The following is an 8,116-nucleotide window of genomic DNA, read 5'->3' as shown; positions in this document are numbered from 1 at the left end:
TCCAGTCTGGGCGACCGAGTGAGACTCCAACTCAAAAAAAAAAAAAAGGAAAAACCAAAGGTTAACGCTGCTGCCGTCAGCCGTCTCCAAACTGTTTTGGCGTGATACCCGTCAACACAGTTTTTTGTGTTGACTCATTCCCAACGGACACAGTTTACTCATCCCCGATGAGCGTCTGTGAATTTATATGTGATAATGCGCTAAATACTAATGTGTTGTACATGATATAAACATACACATACATTTTTTTTTGAGTTGGAGTCTCACTGTCGCCCAGACTGGAGTGCAGTGGCCGCTCCCGGCCACCGCAGCCTCGACCTGCTGGGCTCCGGCGATCCTTCCGCCTCAGCCTTCCAAGTGGCTGGAATTACAGGCATGCACTACCACGCCCGGCTGATTTTTTTTTTTTTATTTATTGTAGAGCTGAGGTCTCGCTGCCCAGGCGGGTCTCGAACCCGCGGGCTCAGGCCATCCACTCACCTCAGCCTCCCAAAGGCGCGGGATGACAGGCTGAGCCACCGAGCCCGGCTCATACACATACATTTTAAAGAAAGAGACACCTTTATATTGGAAATATGCAACATTTCTGTGCTGGCAAATGACTTTAAAAAAATTAATGAAAGCGATGTGATTGAATACGTGTGCATTCGTTTTTGCCTTAGATTAACACTTTGAAATGCTGTCATTTGAAGACCAGGTTTTAAGTTCAGTTTATTTCTTAATTTGGGATTGGTTGCTGTCATGGGGGAAAGGCATCTCAGAAAATGAGTTGATTTGGGGGAATAAAGGCAGCATTGGTCGCAAACCTTGTCGCTTGATTTTCAATCAATATATGAGTAATATACTAATTACTCACAGACTTTAACTGAAATCTAGTAAAAATTTATCCTCTTAAAAATCAGTTGCTGGGCCGGGCTCGGTGGCCTAGTCTGTAATTCCGTGCTTTGGGAGGCTGAGGTGAGTGGATTGCCTGAGCCCTCAGGTTCGAGACCCGCCTGGGCAACTTGGCGAGACCTCATCTCTACAATAAATCAAAAAATTAGCCGGGCGTGGTGTCGTGCGCCTGTAATTCCAGCTACTTGGAAGGCTGAGGGGGAAGGATCGCCGGAGCCCAGCAGGTCGAGGCTGCGGCCGGGAGCGGCCACTGCACTCCAGTCTGGGAGACAGAGTGAGAATCTGACTCAAAAAAAAAAAAAAATCAGTTGCTCTTGAAAAGAACATTTTTTTAATGTACTTATATTTTTAACAGTTTGATGTCCACCATGCCTCTTTTTTGAGGGGAAGATTTTTAAAATTCTAATATTTTATTTTAAAGATGTGGGGTACAATTCAGGATTGATTAGGTATACAAGTGGTCATTGTACAGGCAAAGTTTGAGTCTCCCTTTGGTCTCCACTTTGCCTGGTTTGAGATCAGGTGCCCTTATTGATGTTGTGTCCCACCCCACCCTGGCAGTACCAACTACTGCAAGTTCTTTTCTTTTCTTTTTTTTTTTTAATTTTTTTTTTGAGTTGGAGTCTCACTCTGTCACTCAGACTGGAGTGCAGTGGCTGCTCCCGGCCACTGCAGCCTCGACCTGCTGGGCTCCCGCGATCCTTCCATCTCAGCCTTCCAAGTAGCTAGAACTACAGGTGCGCGCTACCACACCCGGCTAATTTTTTGATTTATTGTAGAGATGAGGTCTCACCAAGTTGCCCAGGCGGGTCTCAAACCTGCGGGCTCAGGCAATCCACTCACCTCGGCCTCCCAAAGTGCTGGCATTACAGGCTGAGCCACCGAACCCGGCCGCAAATTCTTTTCTTATAGTATTATGGTTAATGTTCAGGGTCCACTTATGAGTGAGAAGATGTGGTGCTCTGTTATTTGTTTCTGTGATAGATCACTGAGTATGATAGACTCTACATCCATCCAAAGTCCACATGTTTGTCCTTCTTTATGGCTGTGTAATATTCCGTTGTGTTTATGTATCACATTTTTTTAATCTAATCCAGTTTGATGGGCAGCACGGTTGATTCCATATTTTTGCTATTATGAATAGTGCTGCAATAAACGTATGTGCAGGTATCTTTTTTGTAGAATGATTTGAATTCCTCTGGGTATATTCCCAGGAGGTGGATTGCTGGGTCATATAGAAGATCAATGTCTAGTTCTTTAAGAACTTGCCACTCTATTTTCCAAGGAGGTTGCACTAGTTTGCATTTCCATCAGCAGTGCTGAACTGTTCCTTTTTCTCCACATCCTCACCAGCATCTGTTGTTGTTTGTTTTATTAATGATGGCCATTCTTACTGGGGTTAGGTGGTATCTCAATGTGGTTTTGACTTTCATTTCTCTGATGATTAGTGAGGCTGAGCACTTTTTCATGTGTCTGTTGACTGCCCGTATATCTTCTTTTAAGAAATGTCTATCTGTGTCTTTTGCCCAGTTTTTAATGGGGTTGTTTGTTTTTTTCCTTTCGGCACGTTTGAGTTCCTTGTAGATCCTAAATGTTAGGCCTTTGTCAGATACACGGTTAGAAAATATTTTTTCCCATTCTGTGGGCTGTCTCCCAGCTCTCTTGATGGTTTCTTTTGCTTTGCAGTAGATTCTCAGTTTGATGAGGTTCCACTTGTCTATCTTATCTCTTATGGCATAGGCACTTGGGGTTTTGATCAGGAATTGATTGCCAGTTCCAATTTCCATAAGGGTGTCTCCTGCATTTTCTAAGGTTTTTATAGTTTGAGGTTTTACGTTTAGTTCTTTGATCCATTTAAAGTTGATTTTTGTGTACGGTGATAGGTAGGGGTCCTGTTTCAGTCTTCAGCATGTAGTCAGCCAGTTTTCCCAGCACCATTTACTGAATAGGTTCTACTCTCCTCAATGATTGTTGGTGGAGACGTTGTTGAAGATGTCAAAATTGAGGTTTTGCTTCCAGAATCTCTATCCTGTCCCATTGGTCCATATACCTATTCTTGTTCCAATACCAGGCCATTTTGATTATTGTAGCATTATAATAAATTTTATAGTCCAGAAGTATGATACCTCCTGCTTTGTTTCTTTTGCTGAGGATTGTTTTGGCTATTTGTGTTCATTTATGCTTCTGTATGAATTTCTATATTGTCTTTTCTAGATATGAGAAGAAAGGGGGAAAGATTTTTAAGTTGAGAAATTTACATTTTTAAGTTTTTGAAGTGTTCATATATGAGAGTTTTAACATCTTTTTAGTAACAAAATCATACAATTACACAAAATATCCAAACAGATGTTTGCAAATAATCACTCCAGTCTCTTAAAAAGCAGTTGATTTCTCCTTTGTGGATAAGATGTACCTTTTAGCCGGGCTCGGTGGCTCAGCCTGTAATCCTGCACCTTGGTGAGACCTCATCTCTACAATAAATCAAAAATTAGCCAGGCGTGGTAGCCCACGCCTGTAATTCCAGCTACTTGGAAGGCTGAGGTGGAAGGATCGCCGGATCCCAGCAGATCGAGGCTGCGGTGGCCGGGAGCAGCCACTGCACTCCAGTGTGGGCGACAGAGTGAGACTTCAACTCAAACAAACAAACAAACAAACAAACAAATAATGTCTCCTCCAGGAAGCTTCCCCAGAGCTTTCCAAGTCATATTCGGTACTTCTGCTTTTAAAAATCTCCATGGCCAGTCTGTACCCCAAATCAGTTAAATCAGAATCTATAGGGAGAGGGAACAGGCAGTAGTATTTTATAAAGCTGTCCAGGCAGTTCCAGTGTGGAATCCTAAAAGGAACTATTCCCCAAGTACTTTCTCAATAGTCTTGGAGCAGGATTCATCTCCATATTTTCTCCATGTTTTTGAAACCTCTCTCTATTGGCTGCAGATTCACTTTGGAACCGCCTAGACTTTCCTGCTCTGCCAGTTGGAAATGCCAAGGTCACTTCCCCATTGTATACCAATTTTCCCTTGTTACTCAGATCTAGATCCAGACTTTGGGCCCCACTTGATTCATCAACTCCTTTTGACCAGAAAAACAGGTTAAAATATGATAAATGCTTTTTTCCTTATGAAACTTACAGCAGATGCCTGGTTGACTGAACTTCTTTGCCAAGGCTATATCTTGCGCTGAGGGTTAGGATTGTACACAGAAGTATCTTTGTAAGAAAACACAATGCATGCAAGTGCAGAGAGGCATGAGGTAGCACCATGATATTGAAGAACTTTAACCAATTAAAGTCTACAATGGCAGAGAAGTGTGGAAGGAGATACCACATGAGACTCTGATGTTTCCACAGTGGCAGACCACAAAGAGCCATGTGTACTCTCTTGGTGGGTTTCTTCTTTCCCTTGTGGACTGGGGAATCATTAAAGAATTTTAAGCTGCAGAGAAACATAGTCATATTTATATTTTACAAAGAGCCCTCTGACTACATCATGGAAGATTTATTGTAGGAGGCTGCCACTGTACACAGTAAGATGATAGGTGAACATAGTACGACTGAAACTTGAGGAGAACTGAAACAGGACAGAGGCAGGGGAAACAGGAGGATATGACTCTGTGGAATTTCAAGGAGGGAGAATTGGCATGATTTCTTGAGCCATGAAAGAATAAAGGTATCGCCGGGCTCGGTGGCTCAGCCTGTAATCCCATGCCTTTGGGAGGCTGAGGTGAGTGGATTGCCTAAGCCCGCAGGTTCAAGACCCGCCTGGGCAGCGAGACCTCATCTCTACAAAAAATCAGCCGGGCGTGGTAGCGCATGCCTGTAATTCCGGCTGAGGCGGAAGGATAGCCGGAGCCCAGCAGGTCGAGGCTGCAGTGACCGGGAGCGGCCACTGCACTCCAGTCTGGGCGACAGAGTGAGACTCCAACTCAAAAAAAAAAAAGAATAAAGGTATGGTAAGAATCAAAGATAAATCCAAGAATGAATGAAACCAATTTTTGGAATAATACAATTAAATGTGAAAGGAGGTGCCCCATGAGAGACTGTTTTTCAAGGTGAGGAATCTGTCTGCAAGTCTATATTCATGAGAATTAATTGTCTTCATTTTCTGAGTAAGGGCAATTTAAATGCTGGGCCCTAAAAGGAAGCCCATTTCTCAAGGTAACTAGAGCCCAATTTCAGAGTGACCCTGAACCAGCTCATCCCCCATGAATCTTTCCCCCAGCCTACTGGTGAGGCCATAGTTGCCTGATAAGAAGATAAGAATGGTTGTACCCTTCAAAGTCTCAGAAACTATTCTCAACTTCATCTTCTGTCTTCTTGCTTTATATCTAATTTTACATTTCTTCAATTGTCACTGGAGAGTATCTGTTGGTTCTCAACTCCTGATTCAACCTTGACCTAGTTGGTTGTTTGTTTCCCAGCACCCCTTGGCTCTTGACTTTATGAACCTCAGGAAGGACACACTCCTAGCCTACTGTCAGTCTGGCCTACTAGAATCTCCAACTTAGACTTCCACTTGTCCAAGAGAGAAATGGAGGTTCAGGTATAGCTGGAATTTCCTGAAGTGGTTTGAGATCTCTGCACTCCATGCTGTTAAATGAACACTCTACTTTAAAAAACATACCTCCCAGGCTTGCCATGAGATTCTCACTAGGCTTTCTTGGTTTTGAGAAGCTATAAGGTAAAAAAACAAAACAAAAAAACACTTGCTTCTGTTAATCCCAGAGAAACAGATCATCATAATACATAAGCATCAGAAAGCATCATATTGTTGATTCTGCTTCTAATATTTTACAGAGGAGAGAGAAACAGAGGCAATTTGTGTGATTTGCTCAGAGTCTCACAAGAATTCATAAAAGAAGTGACAGGCCGGGTTCAGTTGCTCAGCCTATAATCCCAGCACTTTGGGATGCCAAGGTGAGTGGATTGCCTGAGCCTGAGGGTTCGAGACCAACCCAGGCAACTTGGCAAGACCTTGTCTCTACAATAAATAAAAAATTAGCTGGTAATTTCGGCTACTTGGGAGGCTGAGGTAGAAGGATCACCGAAGCCCAATAGGTTGACGCTGGGGTGGATATGAGCGTGCCTGGGTGATAGGGTAAGACTCCAACTCAAAAAAAAAAAAGAAATGACACCTTGGTTGGTATGTCCTCGTTCCCAGAGCAGTGTTTTGTCTGTCACACCCTGCCACAATAATATTGTTACAAGACAACTATAGAATGTTCCACATATTCAGTGTTGAAAGAGGATTTTAACTACAGTGAACAAATGTCAACAAAAACTACCATCTGATTGTTGAGAACATTTAAGGTATGAAGTTTTCACTCCCACAGAAAAGCTGTTAAATGACTAAATGGAGTCTCCTTGTATGTGGTCTGCAATGCTGTTTTTCTGAAGTTAAACCCCTGTTTTTAACTTGAAATTTGTTCTGTGTTAGTTCCAATTCATTTTGAGCTCAGTGTGTCTGTGCTGTTGTGTATATTCAATTTACTCAAATACAATCTCTCTTCAGTTTCCTGTCACTTCTCTCTATTCAAACAATTACAAACCTTCTCGAATATTATTTGGCCAGTCCTTTGAGCTAAAGAATTGTTTAGTCTTTGAGCTAAAGAAATGTTAGATCTACTCTGCCCTTTTGTATTAACATTCCCCAGTCAAATTAGTACTGCTTAGTACCAACACAATTCTAAACTCAAAACAGATTTATGAGAAGATTTCTAGGCCATCCAAAATATGCTTGCTGTGGGTTCAATGTGGTTTGTTGGTTCCCACCAAAACTCCTGTTGAGATTTCATCTTCAAAGCAGCGGTGTGGGGTGTGGTGGGAACAGTTTGAGTCATGAGTGACGATCCCCCATAAAGGCTTAGAGCTGTTCTGGTAGTGAGTGAGCTCTCATTCTGGTGAGGCGAAATTCGTTTTCACAGAATGGATGAGATACCCTGAGAGTGAGTGGTTATAAAGCAAATGTACTCCTCCTGTTTGGTCCCCCGTTGCACAGGATCACTTCCCCTTTGACCTTCTCTACCATGTTTGGATGTAACACAAAAGCCCTCACCAGAAGCCTAGCAGATGCCAGCACCATGTTTATACAGCTGCAGAAATATAAGCCAAATAAACTTCTTTTCTTTATGAACTACCCAACCTCCAGTATTTCTTTATAACAACACAATACAGACTAAGACAATGCCTATATTTAAATGTCTAGATTTTTTATTTTATTTTATTTTTTGAGTTGGAGTCTCACTCTGTCGCCCAGGCTGGAGTGCAGTGGCCACTCCCGGCCACCGCAGCCTCGACCTGCTGGGCTCCGGTGATCCTTCCGCCTCAGCCTTCCAAGGAACTGGAACTACAGGCGCGTGCTACCACGCCCAGCTAATTTTTTGATTTTTATTGTAGAGATGAGGTCTCGCCAAGTTGCCCAGGTGGGTCTCGAACCCACGGGCTCAGGCAATCCACTCACCTCAGCCTCCCAAAGGCGTGGGATTACAGGCTGAGCCTAGATTATTACCAAAACCCAACTAAGCAATGAAAAATAAGTGTTGTAGAACACTTGGCAGACCAAGGAATATAGAACCCCATGTACCTAAATTTGTAAAGCATTACATTAATTAGTATACCTGGTTTTGTATTTCAAAGAAAGAACAAAAGTCTTCTATTATATTATCTGGTAACTGCCATTAGTGCCTCTTTAGAACACTGTCATTTTCTCCATTAATTCCAAGGGTGTTATCTGGAAGTATTAAGTGAAAAAGTGTTGAGTGGTAATGAGGTCTCTTTCTAAATACATCTTTTCCTTTTAAGGGTGCTTTGATTGGATTTATTGCAGGTAGGAAAGTAGAGCAGGGAATAGAATCCCTGAGATCCGCTCAAAATGTAGCATATTACTAAGGTGATCATACACTTGGGTTTACTTGGGCCAGTGGCAATTTATACCAATTGTCCTGGCATTCTGTCTGGTTCAGCACTTATCTCAGACTTTACATTTGAATGGAGTATTTCCTCTAATAGTTACACTAACTCAAGCCAGATTGAGTGGCAGACAGGAACTCAGTGCTTCAAGTTTTTGCCACAGTCTCTTCAGATAGTGTGTGAGATGCTTGTGTAATAGCATCAGACAGGGCCCACTCAGGAGACAAAAACCACATTAGTTATGTGAACAGAAGGTAACTAATATGAAGACTTTAATGAATACTTTTTTTTTTTTTTTTTTGAGTTGGAGTCTCA

The 8,116-nt window shown here is 42.4% G+C and overlaps 1 long non-coding RNA gene across 1 annotated transcript in view; it reads left to right on the top strand.

The window, feature by feature from the left end:
• The first annotated feature begins 3,837 nt into the window (after window positions 1-3,837).
• LOC103269701 overlaps window positions 3,838-8,116 on the top strand; it is a 69,238-nt gene continuing 64,959 nt past the window's right edge. Inside the window, exon 1 of the long non-coding RNA XR_504911.1 lies at window positions 3,838-3,884. This is a non-coding gene — a long non-coding RNA (uncharacterized LOC103269701). The remainder of the gene's footprint in view (window positions 3,885-8,116) is intronic.

The sequence above is a fragment of the Carlito syrichta genome, unplaced genomic scaffold (assembly GCF_000164805.1).
Source record: "Carlito syrichta isolate Samal-C Ts95f unplaced genomic scaffold, Tarsius_syrichta-2.0.1 Scaffold309460, whole genome shotgun sequence".
Classification (NCBI taxonomy): Eukaryota; Metazoa; Chordata; class Mammalia; order Primates; family Tarsiidae; genus Carlito; species Carlito syrichta.
The sequence above is the reverse complement of the archived record's forward strand: the minus strand, read 5'-3'. Positions and strand labels throughout refer to the sequence as shown.